Raw genomic sequence first — 23163 nt, forward strand, 5'->3', positions numbered from 1 at the left:
TTTAAAATACTTCTGAAATCACCTGTGGTTTTCATCATCTTAGTGAGTTTGGTTGTTTTCTTAAAGCCACCCACTTAAGTCCCAGGCACTTGCTTTGGCATAATTTTTCCCGTGTCGCTGTACATCGTGGTCCTCCCTTCTCCACCCAGGGAGAAGGCTGTGCCTGCAGCAGGCAGTGGCACCGAGCCCCCCATCCGCTTCCCCCTTCCCGTGGCTGCGGGAAAGGGTGCTGAGCCCGGGCTGAGCCTTGGTGCCGTGGGCAGGGATGGGTGGGTGAGCTTTCTCCTCCGAAGCGGTGGTGGAGCAGCAGCTGAGGTCAGTCATAGGCGTGCTGGAGACTTCTTTTGCTTGTGGAAATACCATAACCTTTCCGATCAATCAGGGCACGCGTGGTGAGACATTCTATCTCTGCGTTTCTGCAAAAGCGAATGAGAAGGTGAGATCCACATTAGTGGCAGAAGCCAGGATTCAAGTCTTTGCAAAGGACTTCTCGCTCCAGTCAAAGGAGGAACGTGCCAATTTTACAGATTTTTTGCTGTCACAGCTGTCGTGGCCAAAGGGGTAAAGAGGCTCGATCCTTGACTTGATCCCTGACTGGCACAAAAGCTCTCGCTGAGAGTTTGTTTGTGGATACACTCAGACAAACCTTGACTTTTCCCGAAACACACTTCGCTTGCTGGATGAGAGAAGAGGGACCTCAGGAAAAAGCTGTGCCAGCAAATAACGTGATTTTGCTGGTACGAATGGAGGCTGTGCTGGGAACGTGCTGTCAGTACGGTTTGTTAGGACAGCTGCACCAGCAGAGCTATCCTAATCTGGATACAGCCTTGTCTTCTGTTCCAGTTTGTCATGCATGATTTATCCTTCTGTCACCTCTTCAGGTCTCTAGGCACCTCTCAGCGTAAAAAGAAATTAAAACCCAAACCAGATGAGTCTGCTCCGTATTGTAGTCTTGACCTTTAATATATCAGGTTTTCATATTGCAACTTTGCCAGCAAATAGGCTGCCCTACAAGAACTGGGGTTGCTTTAGTGATCTGCAAAGGTCCCACCTCAACCATGCTTCAGTTTTATTTGCTTGCACCTACAAACTCTCAAGCTGCTTGAAATGCCTTTGAGGGGAGACAAGGTTGTCAGATTGCCTGGGAGATCATAAGCATGAACTCCAGCAGTCAACGAGGAAAAAAATTATCATCAAAAATGAGAGAAAACAGCCCGGCAACCCAAGCGGCAGAAGGTTTGTTTGGTGTTTTGTCCTGTTACAGCAGTTTAATTTTTATCAGACTTTGGGGTTCATTTTTTTCCCTTTGGTGCTCTCATTGCATTTTCCTTCCCTCATTAGTGAAAGTGTTTGCATCTTGCTCTGTGCTTTTGTGGCAGCAGCATTCCTCCTGAGCAGGCTGGTGTGTCGCTCTGACGGCAGGTTCGCAGTCAGACTCCTTAGATCAATAAACCATCTTAGTTAGCTGTTGAGTATACCAGATTTGAATTTTAAAATTCCACACTCGCACTTAAAATACCACAGAGGCCAAAACCTGACGTAAATTTTAAGAGGCATCTGAAGAATTGCTCTGTATTTCAGCCGTGAAGCTTTGCCAGCATTACCTTTTGACCAGATGACCGTTCGATTGGGTTTTAGCCTCGTGTTTTTCTCTGCAGCTATTGAAGGTGGTTTATTTTATTTTTTTGTCCCCAAGAGGCAGACAACTGTGTCTTTAAAGAAACAAAACAACTGTGTCAACAGATGGGAGAGAAAATGCTGTGTCTGAAATAGCGCTAGGAATAGACCGTGTTAAAAATAGGTAGTCTTGCCACAACCGTTTTTTTGGCCAATGTGGAAATCCTTCTTTCCCATGCTAGCGTGTTATCGAAACTAGACTAAAACCCTGCTAGAAAAAATGCCAAATTAGTCCATAAAAATGTTGCTAGAACAACAGCGACCCTTTTCCTGCCTAATTGTAACAGTCCTGCCAGTAAAAGAGAAAGGCTGAGGAAGCTGTGCTGCCACGGGAGAGCTCTTTTCGGTTCCTTTGAGTGACCCCTGGCCAGTAGCAACTAAAACACAGCTCTTGCACTGTGGATATAATTTTTAATGATGTGACCCCCCCCCACATCACCCCCAACAATACTAGGACAACTAGGACACCAGAAAGTGTCTTAATTTTACCCTTTCTTAGAAGTGTTGTTTCACTCCGAGGTATGGCGAGAAAAAATTTTCCTGTCCTGCAAACTGTCTGGGGAGAACCCACAGCAGCTTTGCTAACAAGTTGGGGTTTTTTTTAAAAGAAAACTCTTGCCCTCTCCACAATAAGCAAGCAAGCTGAACGATGCTTAAATGTGCTTGTTCCTAGCAGAATTACAGCTGCAGTTTAGACATTGCATTTCTGCTTTCCATCTGCTGTCTCACTTATTTTTACCGTCTGTCTCCTCGCTTTCAGTTGTCTCTTCCGTGTCTCAGTTTATCCAATTTTCAGGGCTGGCCAGCCATTTCAGCATTATCGCTGTCCTAATGGCTGTAAGGAGAGCAGAGAAGCTCTTGGCTAAATGATTTTTTTCCCGCAGTGCCTCCGCGCTCTGTTCGGTGGGTTTTTGTTTGCGCTCGGTGCTCCGTGTGGTGTCATCTGGGAAGAGGGGAGATGTTTGCATAATGTGTGTTTTGCTGGAGTTGTTTTAATTTCTGCAAACGTTTTATACTCTACAGCTCGCAGTGCCTTTGGGGCAGGGACAGATTGTGATCTCAGAGGGCTGACCCCGCCTCGGCTGTCCCCGGCAGCTTGGAGGAGCTGGAGAACAGGCAGAGCCTGGCCCTCAGCGACCCCCTCCCCACGTGCCCCTCAACCTTCGGCCAGGGGGTCCCGCTTCGGAGGAAGCAGCCTCCGGCAGCTGAGCATCATTTCACAGAATCCCAGAATGTCAGGGATTGGAAGGGACCTCAAAGGATCATCTAGTCCAATCCTGCCGGAGCAGGACCACCTAGATCAGATCACACAAGAACGCATCCAGGCAGGTTTGGAACATCTCCAGACAATGAGACTCCACAACCTCTCTGGGCAGCCTGTTCCAGTGTTCTGGTACCCTTACTGGGAAGAAGTTCTTCCTCATGTTTAAGCGGAACCTCCTGTGTTCCAACTTATATCCATTTCCTCTTGTCCTGCCATTGGATGCCACTGAGCAGAGCCTGGCTCCATCCTCATGGTAGTCACCCTTTCCATATTTATAAACATGAATGAGGTCCCCTCTCAGTCTCCTCTTCTCCAAGCTCAAGAGACCCAGCTCCCTCAGCCTTTCCTCGTTAGGGAGATGCTCCGCTCCCTTCATCATCTTTGTGGCCCTGCGCTGGACTCTCTCCAGCAGTTCCTTGTCCTTCTTGAACTGCGGGGCCCAGAACTGGACACAAGATTCCAGATGTGGCCTCACCAGGGCAGAGCAAGGGGGAGCCCTGCAACATTTGTAATTGATTCCTGATCTCCGAGATGTGATGTGAAGGTAGATCAGGCCCCGTCATCTGGGGAGAAGGGCAGAGGTAGGCGGGCGGTACAGAAATTCCCCGTGACTGGTTACAGCCCCCTGTTTGCAACAGGCTTTTCCTTTCCCATTCGTCTGCAGTCAAGGAATGTTCCTGGGGATCCGTGTTTGCCTGGAAGTTGTTTCTGTTAGATTAATGTTGCTTGCTAAGACTGAAGGAAATCTGAAGGAAAAGCAAGGTTTCAGATGACTTTAGAGGTTGCCAGGTTACTTCAGTGCATCAAGGAAAGAGCCACAGTCCTTATCAAAGCTGTATGTTCCTTATCCTTAGTATTTTACTCATTGCCACGGGAGGGAAATAGAAATGGAGGAGCTGGAACACCCATTATTTCCCACTCTTCTTCCAGTGGATAAGAAAGCTCCCAATTCACTCTGCAAAAAGGCTCAGAGAGGCTCAGCAGCAGTTCTGGATCTATGGGATTTTCTACAGTAGCTTCTTACTTCATCTTTTCTGAGTTACCTCCTTCCACCTCTGTGGTCCCCTGCAGTCCGTGGGTAGTATGTATCTGTGTCTCTGCCCATTCCAAGGATACATCCCATGGCTTTTTTTTTAATTTGTTTTCGCTTAACCAATCTGTGGATGAGTTAAAAATACGAGTACTTCACATGCCTAAGTGACAGTTTGATTAACAGCTGAATTTTACCTTCTTCCAGCATGATGAGCTCTAAAGAAAATCAAGGGAAGTTTTGTGCAACATCCTCAGTCTGTGAAAAACCCATATTCGGAAAGATGCACGCTGCCTATTCACTTTTTGACTTGAGCACGTGCTTCACTTTGCTGAATTGGCTTTACTGATTAGAGATGGAATTAAGCAAATGCTTAAATGACTTGCTTATCTGTGACTGAGCTTGCATAATTGGCCTGCTGGAGCTTTCCCGTTGGATTCAGTGCGAGTAGACTCAGGCCACGGTGACAGAGAAGCGATGCAGTTGTAACTGGCAGGACATGCCAGTTAAAACTTATTCCCTTTGTATTGGAAAGTGAGGTTTGGCTTTCTCACTACTGCCAGTTTCAAATTATGGCTGTGACTCGTGGTCAAGTCAGGGTGGTTTCATGGGACGAGTACAAAATATTTTTGCTTCAGCTATAGGAATATTTAGCTAAAAGCTCTCCTGTAGCTGTATCCGGGCTGTTTGCTGTTGCACTGCCTCATTTTTCAGGCTGTTTCATCCTTGTGTTGGACACCAAAATCATTAGAAAACGTTCACTGGCAGTATTTAATAGCATAGATTTAGAATGTGAAATAAAGAAACCACACATTTGTGAGGCACCGCTAATCTATTAGTGATTTGTTTAACTCCACTTCTCCACACGTGCTAGAGAACAAAATAGAATTTATTAAAATAAAAGGGATTTTTAAAAAATCTTTGTGTTTATGACCATTTGGGTTTTTTTTTTCTTAAACACACCAGCTCATTTTCTCTTTCTGGGAGTCCACGGCGATTGCAGAAGGTGAAAAATTGCAAACAAAACTAAGGAGAGGTTCAAGTTAGCTGCGGAGCCAAAAGCGTGATTCAGGAGCTGAAAATATCTCTGCGCTTCATGCATCAAACTCAAACACGGAGCTTTGGCAACGCCCCCTGGATTAGACACGGAGTTTGAGGTCATTCCTCCTCCAGCCTGCCATGTATGGATAGGGCCCACGCTCATGACAAATTACTGACTTACTGAGCACGCACCGAGAGCAGAGTGACATCAGTGCAGAGGGATCTTGCCTCGCTGAGGAGGACCATAGACTCCAGTGCCACCTTTCTCTTGTCTGTCTTTAGACCTGGAGGACCAGCGTGGAGGTACTGGGAAGGAGGACACTTTGAACAGTCCTTTCCTAGATGTGCAGTAACAAGGCATGGTGAGGTAGAGCGATCGTCTCCTGGTAAAGAAGTCGCATGACATCCAGCAGAAGTGCTGACAAAGTGTGTGGTCAGAGGTGTTTGGGTGGCCCGTTCAGATTTTTAAGACAGATGATCAGGTGCCAGTGATGGTGCGTCATTGTGGCGTATCCTGTGCTGTACAAGCTGTCTTTGCAACCAGGAGCGTGGTGTCAGAGGCTGATCTCAGCTTATCTGGTGGAAATCCAGAGTGCCTTGAACGAAGTCTGTCTAGTTAAGTCTGACTTAACACCAGTCTCACTGGTCTTGGTTTTATTTTCTAGAGAACATTGGCTTAGATTTTGCAGGCAACAACAAACAAAACTCTGTAAACAGACCCCAAGTCCTTGGATTATGTTCTCTGCTGACAAATTTCTGTTGTTCCCAGACATCACTCTTCCCTCCTGGTGTCCTGCATGTCCAACGAGTTGCCAACTTCTCAGGGGCAAGTTAGCTTTCATCTACCACTGAGACTGTCCAGCGCTGCTGCCAGCACTCTGCCATGGGCTTGAGCTTGCCATGGGCTTTCCATGGAGATGGAGATAATGTTGACAGCTGTAGTGATTGTCATGGGCATGCGGGACACCTCCCGCATTGCTGCCTGCCTGCTTGTTGGCTGCGAGGGGCTCTGCCTCAGTTTCTTCATTGTGCGCCTGGTTGTGTTGGTTTTTCCCAAAACACGGATGTCATAGCAGGGTAGTCACTCAAAGAGGGAAGGAAAGCCAAGGCGCTCGGTGTAGGAGGTTCCTCGTGGTGGTGATTTTGCTGAAGCCTTCTTGGATCGCGTAGAGCACGAGCTTTACCTGGAATCCTGTCTTGGGCTCAGCTGAGACCTGGTGTTTTCACCTTGTCTGCCCACTCTCAGAGGATCACCAGATGTCCTCACATCTGGCTGCCAGCTGCCTGCACAAACAGCCCTCCTCTCTTGGCAACAGCAGGCTGGGCAAATGGGTTGAGCAATGTGTGTGTGTGGACACGGTGTCAATCGTCAGCCTGACCATTGTCTAAAAGCATCAAGTCTGGTTAGGGAGGGCACTGATCTCAGCTGGCAGGGTCTAAACTGTTATTTGCAGCGAGGTTATGGACCTATACTTAGGGGGATGTGTTCTTGCTAATTTAGCTCCTGGCTGGAGCGAAAAAAAAAGTAACCCAAAATCATAGCTCCAGTGGTGGCAGCAAAATAAGATCCTGTGCAGAGTGGGCTCTGGGGAGAGAGGAGATAACGTAGCGAGGATCCAAAGAAGAAATTACGTGCTTGATTTTAATAAAGAGAATCACCTATGTGTAAAGTAAACAAAGAAAGTTCATAGGTGATGTCCAAAAGTCATGTGGCACGGTAACGTCTTTTAGGTAAATTTTGTTCTGATGGCTAACTTTCTGCAAAGCCTGAGAGACAATAAAGCCAGCTCTGCTAACACACACTCGCGTTAGTAAATGTGGCTATTTGTATTTATAGAATATGTATACATATGCACATATACATACATATGTATAAACACACGTGTGTCTGCATATTAATTTATGCGTGTATCAATTTCAACACATTAGAATTTTACGACGATTTCTTGGTGCTTTTTGCATCCAGATCTGCAACACGGTGCTAGCGTGCAGGATAGCAAAATAAACAAAAAATAAACAGTCAATAAACAAAATTCAAATAGGCTATCGTACTCCTATTCGGAAAAATGTGGAAAACAAAAAAAGCGTGAATACTGAAAAATATATTAAGCTTCAAATTTCTTTCTGTTTTAGTAATGAAGACGAAAATGTTCGCAGCATAGAGACATTTGGTTCAAAAAATAAATTCTATCCCTTTAACTTTGGAGGTAGTTCAAGATTTGATCCACCAGTTTCATCAAACTGCTTGTAGGAAAAGTTATTTCTGCAGTATGGAGAGCTGCCAGAGTGACCTGGAATTAAGAGGGCAAAGGTAGAGACACTGTAAGTATTTTATTTCATCTATTCACAGATGATTTGTGTGAGCACATTAGGAACACTGGTAAAGAAATAGAAATAATTTTCTTCCATTTTTTCCAAATTCAATCGTATACGGTGTGATTGCATTTGATCAGGACATGAATGGTATTTCTCAGATGATTGTGTTCTGCCATTGATCATAAGAAGTCAATTTGAGGTATGACATTGCTTTTACCTTCCTCATTTTTGCTGCTAGTCTTAGTTGCTGCAGCTATCAAATTGTGTGTATAATAAATTGTGCTTTGTTTAGAGAGCAATAACGGTTAAATTTTGCCCATTCAGAGAAAAAGCACTGAGATGGAGATTGATGCCTGGAGCTCAAAGCATCCTAGCTGCAATCAAGCGAATTTTAGACTTCTTACTTCTCCCTTTACAAATCATAACTCACGGAGTTCTTTGGACTTTCTGTGTTTGAAAAGGAGAAAGAGGGCGAAGAGAGCGTTAGAAAATCCACACAGACTGGATTCGCGGTGTCTACATAGTGCAGCACAGCAGCTTGCATGGTCAATTCGCTGTGTTTAGTAGGAAAACATCTAAAAAGGGGGATTTGAACCCATGGAGAAGTGGGAGATTTGCATATAACCTCACTGCTTTGAGTTGCCAGCCATGAATTCAAGCCCCTGGGTGGCATGCTACAGAGGTGTGCACGTTTTTCTACCCATGTTGCCTGGCCCTTCTTTGGTACGAATTATCCTGTACAGTCCTGGAACCCGATTGCAATTGAAATGGCACCTGGCTTTCCTACAGACCTGGTGAGACTGAGGTGAATTCCCAAGCCATGGAAAGGTACAGTCTGTGCTGGAATGTTGGGTTAGGTTGGATGTTAGAAAGTATTTCTTCACTGAAAGGGTTGTCAGCCACTGGAATAGGCTGCCCAGGGAGGCGGTTGAGTCCCCATCCCTGGATGTGTTTAAGAATAGGGTGGATGATCTACTTAGGGATATGGTTTAATGGGGATTAGGGATGGTTGGACTCGATGATCTCTGAGGTCTTTTCCAACCTAGAAATCTATGAAATCTATGAAATCTATGGAATGTTGTCTGCTGCAAGCCAGCTGAGGAGTAACACGGGCATGGCTTTGTTTGCCCTTTGTGCTCTGCAGGCAATTTCACCCATTTATTGTGCTAGTTCAGAACCTTCAAATAATTAGCAGTAAAATAAATATTATCCAGTTACTTTAGTTTCTGATTAAAATATACATGAGATTTCTGACATTTTTTACCCTGTAAAGTGCACAGGAGTCTCCCTGTCACCCCCCTACCCCCACCTGACCTTACAGTGTCGATGTAACAGATCTATACGAAGTAATATAAAACAAGGTCCTTCTTCGTGGTGATCCGTGAAATGAGTTAATCTTCATGGTCAGGTGATGCTGATGCCTACTGGTACCTTTGTGTTTCACCCCGAAGGTGTAGTTTTACGATTACGAGATGACGACGGGAGTTGCCAAAGGACAAGCTAACAGTCTTTGGAAAGCAGACGGTGTAAGAGGCGTTATCGGAGCGCTTCTACCTGCGTGTTTCCAGGTCCCGCGTAAAAGGCTGATCCTGAGTGTCCAAGATACAAAGTTCAAACTGAAAAAAGACTCTCTCAAGGAGTAATACATGCCATACATTTGGGCAGGGAGAAATTTAATGAAATACAACAAGGGCAAGTGTAGAGTCTTGCATCTGGGTAAGAACAACCCCAGGTACCAGTACAAGTTGGGGACTGAACTGCTGGGGAGCAGCACAAGGGAAGGGGACCTGGGGGTCCTGGTGGACAGCAGGATGGCCATGAGCCAGCAACGTGCCCTTGTGGCCAAGAAGGCCACTGGCATCCTGGGGTGTATTAGAAGGGATGTGGTGAGTAGGTCGAGAGAGGTTCTCCTCCCCCTCTACTCTGCCCTGGTGAGGCCGCATCTGGAATCTTGTGTCCAGTTCTGGGCCCCTCCGTTCAAGAAGGACAAGGAACTGCTGGAGAGAGTCCAGTGCAGGGCCACAAAGATGAGTGGAGCATCTCCCTTGTGAGGAAAGGCTGAGGGAGCTGGGTCTCTTTAGCTTGGAGAAGAGGAGACTGAGGGGGGACCTCATTCATGTTTATAAATATGGAAAGGGTGACTGCCATGAGGATGGAGCCAGGCTCTTCTCACTGGCATCCAATGATAGGACGAGGGGAAATGGATATAAGCTGGAACACAGGAGGTTCTGCTTAAACATGAGGAAGAACTTCTTCCCAGTAAGGGTACCAGAACACTGGAACAGGCTGCCCAGAGAGGTTGTGGAGTCTCCTTGTCTGGAGATGTTCCAAACCCGCCTGGACGCGTTCTTGTGTGATCTGACCTAGGTGGTCCTGCTCCAGCAGGGGGATTGGACTAGATGATCCTTTGAGGTCCCTTCCAATCCCTGACATTCTGGGATTCTGTGTGATACTCTCCTTTCCCTTCTGATGTGCTTATTTCATCTTAGTCTCCATGGCTGGAAAACAACTGCAGCAGATGAGGAGTCACGACCAAATACTAGCAAACGCTCAGCAGCAGTGGTTGCATTGCTGCCTGTCTTTGGTGGGCGCTCCTTGAAGGCACACTTGTTTCCTTTTGCTGCCGAAGAACTGAGGATTGCACAAATTCTGCTAACGTGGTGATAAAAACAAATTGAAAGTTCCTGGTTTTAGAATCGCAGCGATGCCTCTGGGAGCTTTCCTTGGGCAGTAAAATCCCGTTTGATGACACGGGCATTATGTGGGGTTGTGAGAGGCTCTGTAGGTTGGCTGTTCCCTCAGACCACGTCCTGTTGGCCAGCACCCATGCTGCTGGGAGATGGCAGATTAGTAAGAAGATGCAGTGGTACTGCCTAGACAAAATCTTACTGTCCTTAACCAGATCTTGCTCTGGATGATATTTTTTGCTAATTGTAAGTAATGATTAAGCTGCTTAAAGACTCAGAAACTGATCCAGCCTTCACTGAAATCAGGGGGAGTCTTTCACACTTGAATCAGAGGCTAAAGTATCCTTTGAGGATTGTCATTGAGGTCAGTGAGGTTACCCCAGTGAGAGGGAAGACGCTGGTTCCCACCAGTCAGCTGGCTGCTTCTAGCAGCCTTCCAGTACCTAAAGGGGCTACAGGAAAGCTGGAGAGGGGCTTTTTACAAGGGCGTGTAGTGATAGGACAAGGGGCAATGGATTTAAACTGAAAGAGGGGAGATTTAGATTGGATATAAGGAAGAAATTTTTCACTGTGAGGGTGGTGAGGCACTGGCACAGGTTGCCCAGAGAAGTTGTGGGTGCCCCATCCCTGGAAGTGTTCAAGGCCAGGTTGGATGAGGCTTTGGGCAACCTGGTCTAGTGGAAGGTGTCCCCGCCTGTGGTAGGGAGGTTGGAACTAGATGATCTTTAAGGTCTTTTCCAACTCAAGGTATTCTATGTTTCTATGATTAGTTAAGAGCTAAAAAAGAAATTAGGGAAAACGGAATATAGTGTTCCTCATGGATTTCAGTTTAAAAACTCTGCTTGAAGCTGGAGCAGCAGCAGTATAATTTTGTTTCATAAATGACATCTTCACTTATGGCTTCGTTCTCTTTTCATGAAAGTCCCCTCTGCTCCTGCAAGGGTGCTGTTGAGAGGATGTAGTGTAAATGAGAATAAAGAGCCTTGTGTTTGGGTCGTGGAGTAGGTAAACTGATTCACAATGCACGTTAATTAAAAATAACTGTGTGCCAGTGTAGCCAGCATCGTGAAAGCCAGTTAGGCCAGTGAAAGCACAGGGTGACCTGCCTGGGGGCTGGAAGGTGTCCATATCACACCAGAGGGAGCATCCTGCAATCCAGAGCACCCCTAGGTCCTACTGAAGCATGAGGGAATAAGGACTCGAGACTTCTTTATTGCTTTGCTTTGTTTTTTCACTGGAACTTTTCTCAGACCAGTTATAAAAATAGCGAGTGAAATACTGGCCCTGCTAAAAACAGAGTTTTGCCCTTGAGTCCAGCCGTGCCGAGGCTTCACCCACAGCTTAAAACCATATTGGGCCCTGCCTGTTCGAAGGTTCAAAAGTGGTTTCTGGCTCCACATCCAGGTCATTTCCTAGAAAGTTGTGTATTGCTGTGATGAAGTGTCAAGGTCTGGAGCCAGAGCATACAGTATTTTATATACTGAGGTTCCTGCATAGACCCCTGTTGACATTGCTGGTCAGTAACGTGTTATCATTTGCTGTTTGTTTTTGTGGCCGATAGCAAACGTTGCAGGAAAAAAAAAGAAAAGCATAAGCATACACCTTTCATTGCTAATGGTTCCAGGCCTGCTTTACCCTTCAGCTTTTGGCACCCTGCGTCCACCAGCTCACATCCACGCTCCGCTGGCGATGGAAGCGCCGTGCATCGCCCACCCCACAGTGGACAGGCTTTGCCCAGTGTATGGGGCAGCGTGGGCAGCCGTCGCACTCGCTGGAAGCAGAGGGAGGTTTGCTGTTGGCTTCGGTGCCAGTGTGGTCAGGCCATGGGCACAGATCTGCAAGTCCAGTGTGCTGCATTCAAGATTTCCTGTGCAAGTCCTCTGGCATGCTCCTCTGCCTTGACATTTGTAAGCTCTTGAGGAGCAGGTGCCTTATCCTGCTGCAGTGACCCGGCTGCCCCATGACAGTGGCCAGCCAGGGCTCAGCATCGTGACCAGGGCAAAGCGCAGGAGAAGGTTCTCACTGAGGCCCTGTGCTCCCTTGGAGTGCTGCCCTGTCCGGGAGTACATCACCCTGGGATGCCCACACTCATCGCCCATCTCTGTCACGTCACCTGGGGTGGCATCTCACGTGCGGGTGTTCAAGGACACGGAGAAGCCTGGAAGAAAGTGCCCTGGGCAAAATGCGCACTGTGGTTGTCTGTGTGTTCACACCGGTCTTCAACAAAATCAGAATTGCCAGGAGTATTTGGTCACTAGAAGATCACTGAAGGTTCGTTGTCTCAGTATTAATGAGGCAAGTATTGCAGTCAGCTCTGTTATGTACAAATTATGTACAAATGGGAGTGCTGGTGGGTGAGAAGCTCAACATGAGCCGGCACCGTGCGCTGGCAGCCCAGAGAGCCAACCGTGTCCTGGGCTGCATCCAGAGCAGCGTGGGCAGCAGGGCGAGGGAGGGGATTCTGCCCCTCTGCTCTGCTCTCCTGAGACCCGCCCCTGCAGTGCTGTGTTCAGCTCTGGGGTCCCCAGCACAAGAAGGACATGGAGCTGCTGGAACGGGGCCAGAGGAGGCCACGAAGATGATCCGAGGGCTGGAGCACCTCTGCTATGGAGCCAGGCTGAGAGAGTTGGGGCTGTTCAGCCTGGAGAAGAGAAGGCTCCGGGGGGATCTTATTGCAGCCTTCCAGTGCTTAAAGGGGGCCTACAGGAAAGCTGGAGAGGGGCTTTTTCCAAGGGCATGTAGTGATAGGACAAGGGGCAATGGATTTAAACTGAAAGAGGGGAGATTTAGATTAGATATAAGGAAGAAATTTTTCACTCAGAGAGCGGTGAGGCAGTGGAACAGGTTGCCCAGAGAAGCTGTGGCTGCCCCATCCCTGGCAGTGTTCAAGGCCAGGTTGGATGAGGCTTTGGGCAACCTGGTGTAGTGGAGGGTGTCCCTGCCCATGGCAGGGGGGTTGGAACTGGATGATCTTTGAGGTCCCTTCCAACCCAAACCATTCTGTGATTCTATGATTCTATGAAATTAGATGGAAGTAACCAATTCCTGGCGCATTGCCTGTATGCCCTGATTACAGGTAACCTCCATGTGTTCAATAACGCCCTCCCTGCAGGTGTAAGTAGGGCAGCCTGGAGCTGTCTAACGCGTCAAACACGTTAATGAACATGTCTACTGGTGCTCTGTGCCTGGGACACACACATGTGCGTACACTCCTGCATACACATGTACAGCAGGTCATTTGTATACAGAAAATGCCTTTTTGTGGTCTTTCCTAGAGCACCAGAGTGATTTTCACAGTGTACGTTAATAACTTATTTTCTAAGACAGGCTAGCATCATATGGAGAGGGAATTTTTAGAGATGATCTCACTTTTAAAGCACAGCGCTAGACGGGAAAGAAGCGGAATGAAAGACAATTGTACTGCTCTGATTTCGTAAAAGTATTTGCATTTGGATTTGCATCTAGTTGTAACTAGATAATCTTTGAGGTCCCTTCCAACCCTAACCATTCCATGATTGTATGATTCTATGATTTAATCAAAAATATGTGCTCTTAAATTCTGATTTGGGCATGATCTTTGCAAAATTAGGCAGAAATTAGGCAGAATACCTGGAACCACAAGACCTAAAGGTAAATACACTACAAAGGCACTCCGTGTTTGTGTGTTTACACTGCTTGTTGTATACATCGTGTTTGAAAATGCTTCATTGTGTGCACCTTTTGGTCCTGTATGTTTATTATTTTCACCTTGGAATATATTAGTTGACATGTATTCTAGCCCACAGCAAGTTGTGAACTGGAGGACAGCTCCTGATTGCTGGTGCCACGTTGCTCTGAGGGGAAGAGGCCCGAGTGGCAAGAAGGACTGTGACTGAATCTCTGAAGTTCTTACACATATTGATGTAGCCAATGCCATAATGTCAATTAGGTTTTGAAATCAAACAGCGGGCTGAATTGACCACAGTCCTTAAAAATCTTCCATATTTGTTTTCCAAATAGGTGGAGAAGAGAGTCAGCAGCCATAGTCGCTGGAGCAGTGAACCAAATTGCCTTGACTGGAACCACTACTCACTTGCACCTTTGACAGCAGTAGCCAGGTAGGAGAGCAGAGAAAGGATGGGTTTGAGCAAACCGAGGGCACAGCCCCTGGATGAATAGTTTTTCATCCTAAGAAGGCTTCATGTGGAAGTCAGTCACATTTAAATGCTGATTGTGTGTCCTTTTGTTTCAACTGAAGTCAGCTCTTGCTGAGATCAGAGGCGTTTCTCTTTTCGGGCAGGTTATGGGTTGTGTTCATTTGGAAGTGCTGTCTTTGCTCTGTCCAGGTCTTTGGTTTTCCACTTTCCCACCTCTGTGCAGTTCTTGCGTCAAGTATCCAGGGAGCACGCTTTTTGAACCAAATAAACAGAAAAATGTACTTGTAAAAATACAAGAGGAAATGGTGGGTGGGGTTTTGAGATCTGAAACGTGTTTTTTGTTTTCATTTTGAAATTGAACTAAAGTGTGGATTGGTGATTCCTGTTTGACCATCTTGCTGTTTCGAGTTGCACCATTTGCGAAAGTGTTCAAGGTTTATTTTTTCCTTTGGGTTTTGAACACTTGGGCACGTGTTTGGTTTTTTTCCTTTGGGTCTTGAACACTTGGGCACGTATAAACTGCAGTTACGAAAGTGCTGACAGTGCAGTATAATGACACCCAAGCTAGCTTAAAGTTAGTGATCCCAGCAGGAGGCTTACCATGGCATCAGATGATTCAAAAGCCAGTTTATCTTGTCAAGAAAAGGTCCGTTCCCAGCTACTCGTTGCAGCTCCATGTTTATTTGGATTAGTAGTCGCAGGTTGGACAACCTTCAATTTTACGTTGTCTCAAAAACTGCGCCCGCGTGCAGTACGGACGGTTACTTTTGTGGCTGTAGGAGACCTGAGGCACTGAGAAGCTCAAGGGGGCCTACAGGAAAGATGGGGAGAGGCTGTTCAGGAGGGCCTGTTGTGATAGGACAAGGGGTAATGGTTTTAAAATAGAGGGAGGTAGATTCAGGTTGGATATTAGGAAAAAATTTTTTACCATGAGAGTTGTAGAACACTGGAACAGGTTGCCCAGAGAGGTGGTGGATGCTCCATCCCTGGAGACATTCAAGGCCAGGTTGGACAAGGCCCTGAGCAACCTGATCTAGTTGGAGATATCCCTGTTCCTTGCAGGGGGGTTGGACTAGATGACCTTTGAAGGTCCCTTCCAGCCCTAACCATTCTATGATTCTATGATTCTATGATTTGCTCTCATCTTCTCCATACAAGTGCATCCTTGTTGGTCAGAGAATTGTTAACCCTCAGAATTTAATGAGACTGGCTTGAAATAGTGAAAAGTTAAGAAAAAGTTTGATCTTTCTCATTGGCCTTCTGGAGTTTTTTTTAATTATCCAGTATTTAGCTGCAACCATAGGAGGTAGGAATATAAGGAAGACAACAGAGATTGTCTTGTGATATCATGACCACAGGAGAAGGTGTCAAAGAAAACGCAGAACATATTTTGAGATAAACCTCCCAGGTTTTTCGGAACTATGTAAATGGTGTTGAACCTACATTTAATTTTATATATGAATTGAAGGAAAGAACAGAGGGGGTTAAATTGAGACGGGCTATCCCTTGAACCTTTACTCAAACCTGGAGCTGATCCCAAATATTCTGCAGTCCACAGTGGTGCTGTATGGGCTGTCTCTTCTTAGGGATCCTTCTCCAAGTCCCTGCAATGGAAGTTGTGTGTCTGCACTGCACTCTTCCCCCTCTGCAGTCCCTGATTGCCAACCCAGATCCTTCCGTGCAGCCTGGCATCCCAGCTGGGTGGGTGAGGGGCGTGCAAATGGACAGCTGTCAGCAGGGGTGTCACCAATAAACATGTCGGCAAAAAACCATGGCATCATCCCCTCCAGAGGTCCTGTGGAATTTCTGTTGGAAGTTCAGCAGGAAAACAAACTGTCCTCATGCACCCCTGAGCTCTGTTGCCAGTTTGGGAAGCACTAAGAGCGTGTGAAATTTATAAACAGAAGTAATGGGATATTCCTGCAGTACAGAAACTATCCATGGCCTGACTCACCACGCAGGATTTACGTAGAAAACTGAGAACTTTGGTGCAGAAGAGCATGGCGGCCATCCTCTGAAGTGGGGTTTTAGCACAGTTTTTTTCAGGTGTATCTTCATGGTACTTCTGTGCGTTGGGCTTTCTTGCTGTGTCTGTCTTGTACGCTGAGAACTCTCCCTGACAGTGTGCCAGTCGAGTAACGGCACGCTTTGCTTTTTTGTTTGGAACAATTGGATTTTAGAATAGATGCTCTCAACGAACGTAGTTCAGACCAACGTTATTGTAACGGTGACAATACGTACCACTGCCTCGCGTGCTAAGGGTATTAGGGCGAGCACTTGGTAGTGGTAGGGTAGTGAATAGCTGTGTGAGCTAATAAAAGGCTCCCATTAAGAAACTGCACCCCATTACTGCCTACTTCCCAGGTGAAAGCTTGCAGTCCGATTGCACCGCTAGATAAGGGGCGACAGGAAGGCACCTTTGCTCTGAAGACCGGATCATGCAACGCTGCCAAACCAGCAGTCCCAGGCACCCTGCAGGGAATGATTCTTTGGGCAGAGCGAGATTGCACAAGCTGTGGTGTGGAGGACTAGCTGCTTTCTCTTGGCTGAGAATCCTTCGGAGATACTGGTCCCGATTCTCTATCTACCCCGAAACCTTTTGCTGTTTATACCTGGGTAAAGGGAATGCCGAGCGGGCGTAAAATGCCGCTCGCCTCGCGCTAAAGGAGCCGTTATCCACTTTGCCCAAATAGAAATGGCTGTGCAAAGGGTGAAGCAAGTTCAAGGTTTCTCTTTTTGTTGTGACATCGCCCCTAGATCCTGCTGCTCACCGCTAGTGGTGTGAACAGGAGGAGGCTTGCGTCTTCCTTGCGGTTTCAGCTCAAGAGGTGCAAACTCGAGGGTGGGGGGGAAGCAAGAACACTCATTTCTTGTCCCGCTCTTAGTCAGAGCGAAGAGAAACATGTTTCTTCTTCCACGTTGTCGTGGGTTAGGTTGAAACCCCCCCCCCCCCGTTTTGCCCAGGACCATGGTTGGTGGGTGCTCCCTCTGTTCTTGTCTCATCCCTCTGTCCCTTTATTATATTTTTCTCCTCTCTACTTTACTGGAGAAGGAGAGACTGTGTGAGTTTTAGTTGCTGGATCAGCCTAAAACCATGACACACGTCCAGGAGGTGGCTGAGCAGGGTGGTGGGACAACAAATCCCCCTTCCTAGTTCTCCGACGGCCTGGGGTGGGAAGAAAGAGACTCAAAAACATCCGGAGGCGGCCGAAACGGCTGCTGCAAAGTCTCCCAAACGCCGCCGTGGCTGAACTGCTGCTCGCTGCTCCCACCACCGCAGTGCCCCGGGCGCCGGCGGTGCTGCCGGCTGCGGGCGAGCGCTGCGTCCCGCCGCGGGCCGGTGCAGGATGAGGTCGGGAAGCAAAAAATCCTGCCCCTGCCAGCCCTCGTCCCCTCGGGAAGCCGCGACACCCTTGTGCTGGCGAGGAGGTGCGACATTTCTCTTCTGATTCCGTTTATGTCAGAGCCTCCCCCGAAAACTAAAAATCAGGGCTTGGTTAATGAGGTCTAACAGCTTAGCTTCTGGTTTTTTCCCCGTACACGACAGCGCTTCGTGCGTCTCGCCTGCAGCCACGGGCTGTACGATGGCCGGCAGCGTGTTAGCGTGCCGTGTCGTGGAAGGACACGGTCCTTGAAATCCTCCGGCACCGCCAGCTGCTCTTTTCAAACTACAGCAGAGGCAGAGAAGGATGGCGTGAAGGAGAAATTCGGCGTTGCGTGTTATAAAATTGAACCCTTAAAAAAAACCCTGGCTACTTTTGGCAGCATTTCTGATCTTGTAAATAGAACTCATCTATATTCATGCGTATTTTAAGTAGAAAATAGCGTACTGCAATTTCTGCTATCTAAGCAAGTATCTTGGTAGAGTGATTTAAAAACAGGTTTATTTTTCTGTTGTAGCACTGCACCAATTAAATAGCAATGCTGGCCTGTGTTAGGCATTCTGGGCCAGGATCTGCAAGCTGTACGTGTACCTGCTGAAGGCAATGAAGATGTTCAGGAGTTGACCTAGCACAGCGTGAGGTCATTGGTGGCCAGCTCCTTCTGAGCAGAGCTGCCCGTGGATTGAGTGCTGCAACACATGCTGCTGTGGAAGAGACCTGTTTAAAAAGCAAGAACTGCAAATCGTTTTGCATTACAGGCAGCAGGAAGGATTCTTTCTCTGTAACACCTAGATAAACCTCTATTTATGTGCCAGTGTCATTTCTGGAAGTAACCTACCTTTTGTTAGGGGTAGGGTGTGACAACAGTATCAACACCGAACCACACTTGATGGAATTCGTTTCATGTAACTTTTGATACATGTATTTCCCTATTTGCATCTATATTTTCCTCTGTTTAAAAGTATCAGAAGGTTACCTGCAGCTTCAGTGAAGACGTAGAGTGAACAACTTCAATTTTAAATCTGCCGGTGACATATATGCAGAATTATTGTAACGTTCCGTGCTGTAGCAATGCTAAATTAAATATTTCAAAACAGAAACAAGGAACTGTAGCAGTTGTCCATCTTTAAAAGTAATGCCGTGAACCTCGTTTTTTGTTGCCGTGTTCTTATCAGAAATTGGAAGAATTTACATTTTGAAAAATTACATAATATCCAGTGCCCTGTGCAAATTCATGTGAGCAGAGACTCTTGCTCACTGGTGCTTCGCTAAAAAGTTCTGAGACTGCAAAGTTTCAGCCAGCTGGGAATCTCAGATCCACGCTAAGCAGTTATCTCCAGATGGCTGCACTCTTATTTTGTACCAAGCCTTCTAGCATCTCGGTGGTTGCATGTTTGGAATGATGATGTATGCTGTTCCACTTGTTTTTGCCAGAAAATGTGCAGGGCATTGTATGATAAGCTTTGACACATGGTATAGCTCAAAGAAGAGGTGAGAGAGTGTGGGGAGAGAAAAGGGGAAAGGAAAAGAGTAGGACAGGAGAGGAAAGGAGTAAGAAAATGCAGCAAGAAGAGTTTATGTCAGTGTAATGGATTCAGTCTGACTGGCAAATACAATTTGACTGCAAGTTGTGAATTTCATTGAATTTGATCCAAGAAAGACACAGCTGAGCAATCTGCAGGAAGTAATCTTTTCCTAGAAGTATGCAGCTCCAAACTGTACAAATTCTTCCACTGGTCGTAAAACGTCTGTGTGCCACTGAACCTGTGTAATCGGAGACTTTTGAAGAGAAAATAGTGTCTTGAGACAGTCAACTAAAGAATGACAGAAAACATCACTGAACATAGAGTTTTGCAAGAAGAAAACCTATCTAATTTGAAGTTGGCCAATGAAGCCCTAACGATAAGGACAGTTAATCATTTCTGGTGCAGCTGTTTCCTGACATTTCTGCAAAATGTTGTGGAAAAATTAATGAAGGTTCGTTCAGTAATGGTTTCAAGCTTGGCTAGTGGAAAATATGACAGTATTTCCATCGTCAATTAAGAACAAGCAAGGCTTTTATTTTTTTTTTTTTTTCTGTAGGGGAAGTGGTATGCAGTTTGTACTGCACAGGAAACTGTAGACTCGAGAGCAGCTGTGCGATAGTAGCAGGTATGCGGAGAATATGGAGAAGAGCCTGGGCCCTCTTCTCTTACCACATGTGTTTCAGCATAGTAGAGCTGTCTCTGTTCTATACTGGAAAAGACATCTTACACTGGCTAGCATGTGGGGTTATTCCTTTGAGCGTCTGACTCTGAAAATAAATGCCCTTCTTGTCACTTCAATAACAAAGCTTGTATCAATAAGATTTTTCATTCCGATTGTATTTTGTTACTGTGATGTCCCAAAAGAATAACTCCTTCGGGTGGAGAGATGTAGGATTTTTTAGACTGATCTCTGAAATTCATGTTGCTTTGCAGTTAGATCTCGTGTGTATGATTTTTTTTGATGCGACTGCATCCAAAGCAGCGTGGGCAGCAGGGTGAGGGAGGGGATTCTGCCCCTCTGCTCTGCTCTCGTGAGACCCCACCTGGAATACTGTGTTCAGCTCTGGAGTCCCCAGCACAAGAAGGACATGGTGCTGCTGGAGCGGGTCCAGAGGAGGCCACAGAGATGATCCGAGGGCTGGAGCACCTCTGCTATGGAGCCAGGCTGAGAGAGTTGGGGCTGTTCAGCCTGGAGAAGAGAAGGCTCCGGGGTGATCTTATAGCAGCCTTCCAGTACTTAAAGGGGGTGCAGGAAAGCTGGAGAGGGACTTTGGACAAGGGTGTGTAGTGATAGGACAAGGGGCAATGGATTTAAACTGAAAGAGGGCAGATTTAGATTGGATCTAAGGAAGAAATTTTTCACTGTGAGGGTGGTGAGGCACTGGCACAGGTTGCCCAGAGAAGTTGTGGGTGCCCCATCCCTGGCAGTGTTCAAGGCCAGGTTGGATGAGGCTTTGGGCAACCTGGCGTAGTGGAGGGTTTCCCTGCCCATGGCAGGGGAGTTGGAACTGGATGATCTTTGAGGTCCCTTCCAACCCAAACCATTCCATGATTCTATGATTCTATGATTTTCACGCCTCGGTGAGCACGTGCGGTTGCCGCGCTCCCTGGGTGCAGAGCAGCAGTAACCCTGATGGAGCTGGCCAGCCATTTTCTGGTTAGGGGTAGCGGGGAACTCGTTGGCCCCGTGCGCAGTACGGAGCCGGGCCATGCACGCGCACGCACTGGGCATCGTACGTGCGTGCGTAGCGTTGCGGAGAGCCGAGCAAGCACGCGGTTTAGAAACACGAGCATGGCCGGGGGGTGCCTTTCTGCTGCAGATCAGCATAGCTGAAGGTCACGGCAACAGCTGAGCAGTGGCCTTTGTCCACTCCTTCACCTCGTCGCCCGCAGCGCCTGGCAGGCAGCCAGCTGCCGACAGCCTCCTCAATGGCACCTTGGGGCTCCCGCTCCTGCCACGGCTCCGCCAGCTCAGCTCGGCTCGGGGATGCTGCAGCCGCTCTGCTGTTGGATAGGCTACGTGGGACGGGAGGCAGTGGGGAAAGAGGCAAGGTCTACCCTTGAGAGTAAACTGAAGACCAGTCCTGTGCTGTCAGTAGAATTATTTTATTTTTTTTTACTCGCAGGGATCTACATTGAACTTTGTGTTAAAAATGCGTTAGTGTGAAAATACAGGGTTGGTACAGAAATACTGTAAATCGCTGCAAGTGAATGATTTAGGTGCTTTCTGGACCTTTCTGGACTGTGAGGGGTTGTACAAGCCTGCCTAATAGCTTTTTCCTTCCTCTGACTTTCTGAGATCCCTTGAGCTCTGCTGTAAATATGGACAGGGTGCTGGGCCATCTTGTCTAGACCGTGCTTTTGCCAAGCAAGATTGGGCCAGATGATCCTTGAGGTCCCTTCCAACCTGGTATTCTATGACTCTGTGGTTCTATAAATATGATTTCTAGCCTGTTTACACAGTATGATGATTCATGCTAAAATGGTTGATAGAAAGACGATGCATTATAATGAATGGTTTACACTTTTCTAATATCACTCCGTAAAGGAGACACTTACTCAGTACTCCTCCTGCAAATTTAGAAGACCCTTAGCACGCTTAGTAAAAATCTTTGTCTTACTCTCTGTAATGTTAGCTGCAGAGTGTGTAGATCTTAATGATGAGTTTAAGCCAGTGTAAAACAGTTAATAACGATGGAGTTGCACCCATGATTTGGGACCGTTCACATAATCCCACATAAATCAGCCCCGAGTTCTGTCTCCCTTGTACAGCCTACTATGAGGAGCTTTGTTTAAGACTCTCCCAAGCCTGCAGTCCCTAGCACAGGTAAACCTGTTGCTGAAGTCAACGACAGCTTTACGAGTATCAGAGCATTAGGGGCAGCTTAAATATGAGAGCCTGTAATTAATCTTGATTTGGGACATGAAAAGACTAATCCTTCAAGCATCCCATCTGTAACCACGTGGGGACTGCTGCTGTGGTCAATACACTGTGATGCCCACGGTGGGACCACGTGTGTGCTGCGGGGTCTGCATGGGAGTAAGAGAGAGATGAGGGCTCTGCTCTTGCAGTTTATCTGATGTGGGAAATCTGAGGGCACAGGGTCAGACATGAGCTGCTTTTAAACTTCTCAGCATGAGGGCTGTGCCTACAGCTCCTTAGGAATTTCCCATAAAAACAATTTGTCAACTGAAAGTGGAATTTCCACAAGAACAAGTTTTCCACTGGAAAATCTCCGTATTGCTATTTTTATTTTTTTAGTTTTGTTTTCCCATGGAAATCTCTGAATGAAATACTTCCCTTTAAGTCACATTACTCTGTGAGGAAGATCTCCAGCGAGCTGAACTGAGCTCAACCAGTTTCAGTTGCCATTAAGTCACATCTGCCTGTGATTCCCTCTCACCTCGTGGTGAATGACAGTATGAAAACTTTATGCTCAACGAGTTCCTGTGGGCAGGTCTCCTTGACAGTCCTCCATGTCCTACACTGTATTGTAGTCACCCTTGTGAAAAAGTCTACTAACTACTGAAAAAATAATGTCATAGTGAAATAGATTCTAAAATAGAGGCCCCAAAATCTGGGAAACCAGAGGAGCTTTGGCCACTTGTGAGCTTGTATGTTTGCTGTTCAAACTCAGTTGCCAAAGTTTTTCTGTGTTTTTTACTGGTTATTTAAAACATCTATGTGGGTTGTAAAACTCTTGGATTCCGTTTGAGATTAACGGAGGATAAAAAGTAAGTATGTTTAAGTGATGGTAAAATTGACTAAGGTCACACGATCAAAGTGAAGGACTCCCACACGTCTTGCTTTATTGCCTGCCCTCACTGTCCCTGGGAAGGGCAGCTGGGTAGTGGCTGGGACGTTGCTGGAGGTGACTGGACACCTGGTGCTGAGCATGTGGGAAGGGAGAGAGGAATGCTGCTGACACCAGGGTGTTCGTTGTATGACACAGTGACCTCTTATGGATGAACGTTTAAAAAGGATGAATGCATGTACCACTTCTGGTTTTTAAAGTAACAGTTTGAATAGTTCCCCAAGATTTGTAGTCGGTGCTGCGTTCTCCTTGCTGCACTGTGTCTCCAGACTTTTATGAATCTTTTTC

The 23163-nt window shown here is 46.8% G+C and overlaps 1 protein-coding gene across 7 annotated transcripts in view; it reads left to right on the top strand.

Annotated features, from left to right (window-relative positions):
- Positions 1–23163, top strand: part of HIVEP2 (HIVEP zinc finger 2) — a 163214-nt gene that overhangs the window by 85242 nt on the left and 54809 nt on the right. For 5 of the 7 annotated variants that reach the window (XM_086631204.1, XM_086631202.1, XM_086631206.1 and 2 more), the window contains one exon: positions 14015–14112. The exons of the other annotated variants lie outside the window; for them this stretch is intronic. The gene's annotated coding sequence lies outside the window, so the exon portion shown is untranslated. The remainder of the gene's footprint in view (positions 1–14014; positions 14113–23163) is intronic. 7 annotated transcript variants of the gene reach the window in all.

Source organism: Tauraco erythrolophus, chromosome 2, assembly GCF_009769465.1.
Source record: "Tauraco erythrolophus isolate bTauEry1 chromosome 2, bTauEry1.pri, whole genome shotgun sequence".
NCBI classification, from domain to species: Eukaryota; Metazoa; Chordata; class Aves; order Musophagiformes; family Musophagidae; genus Tauraco; species Tauraco erythrolophus.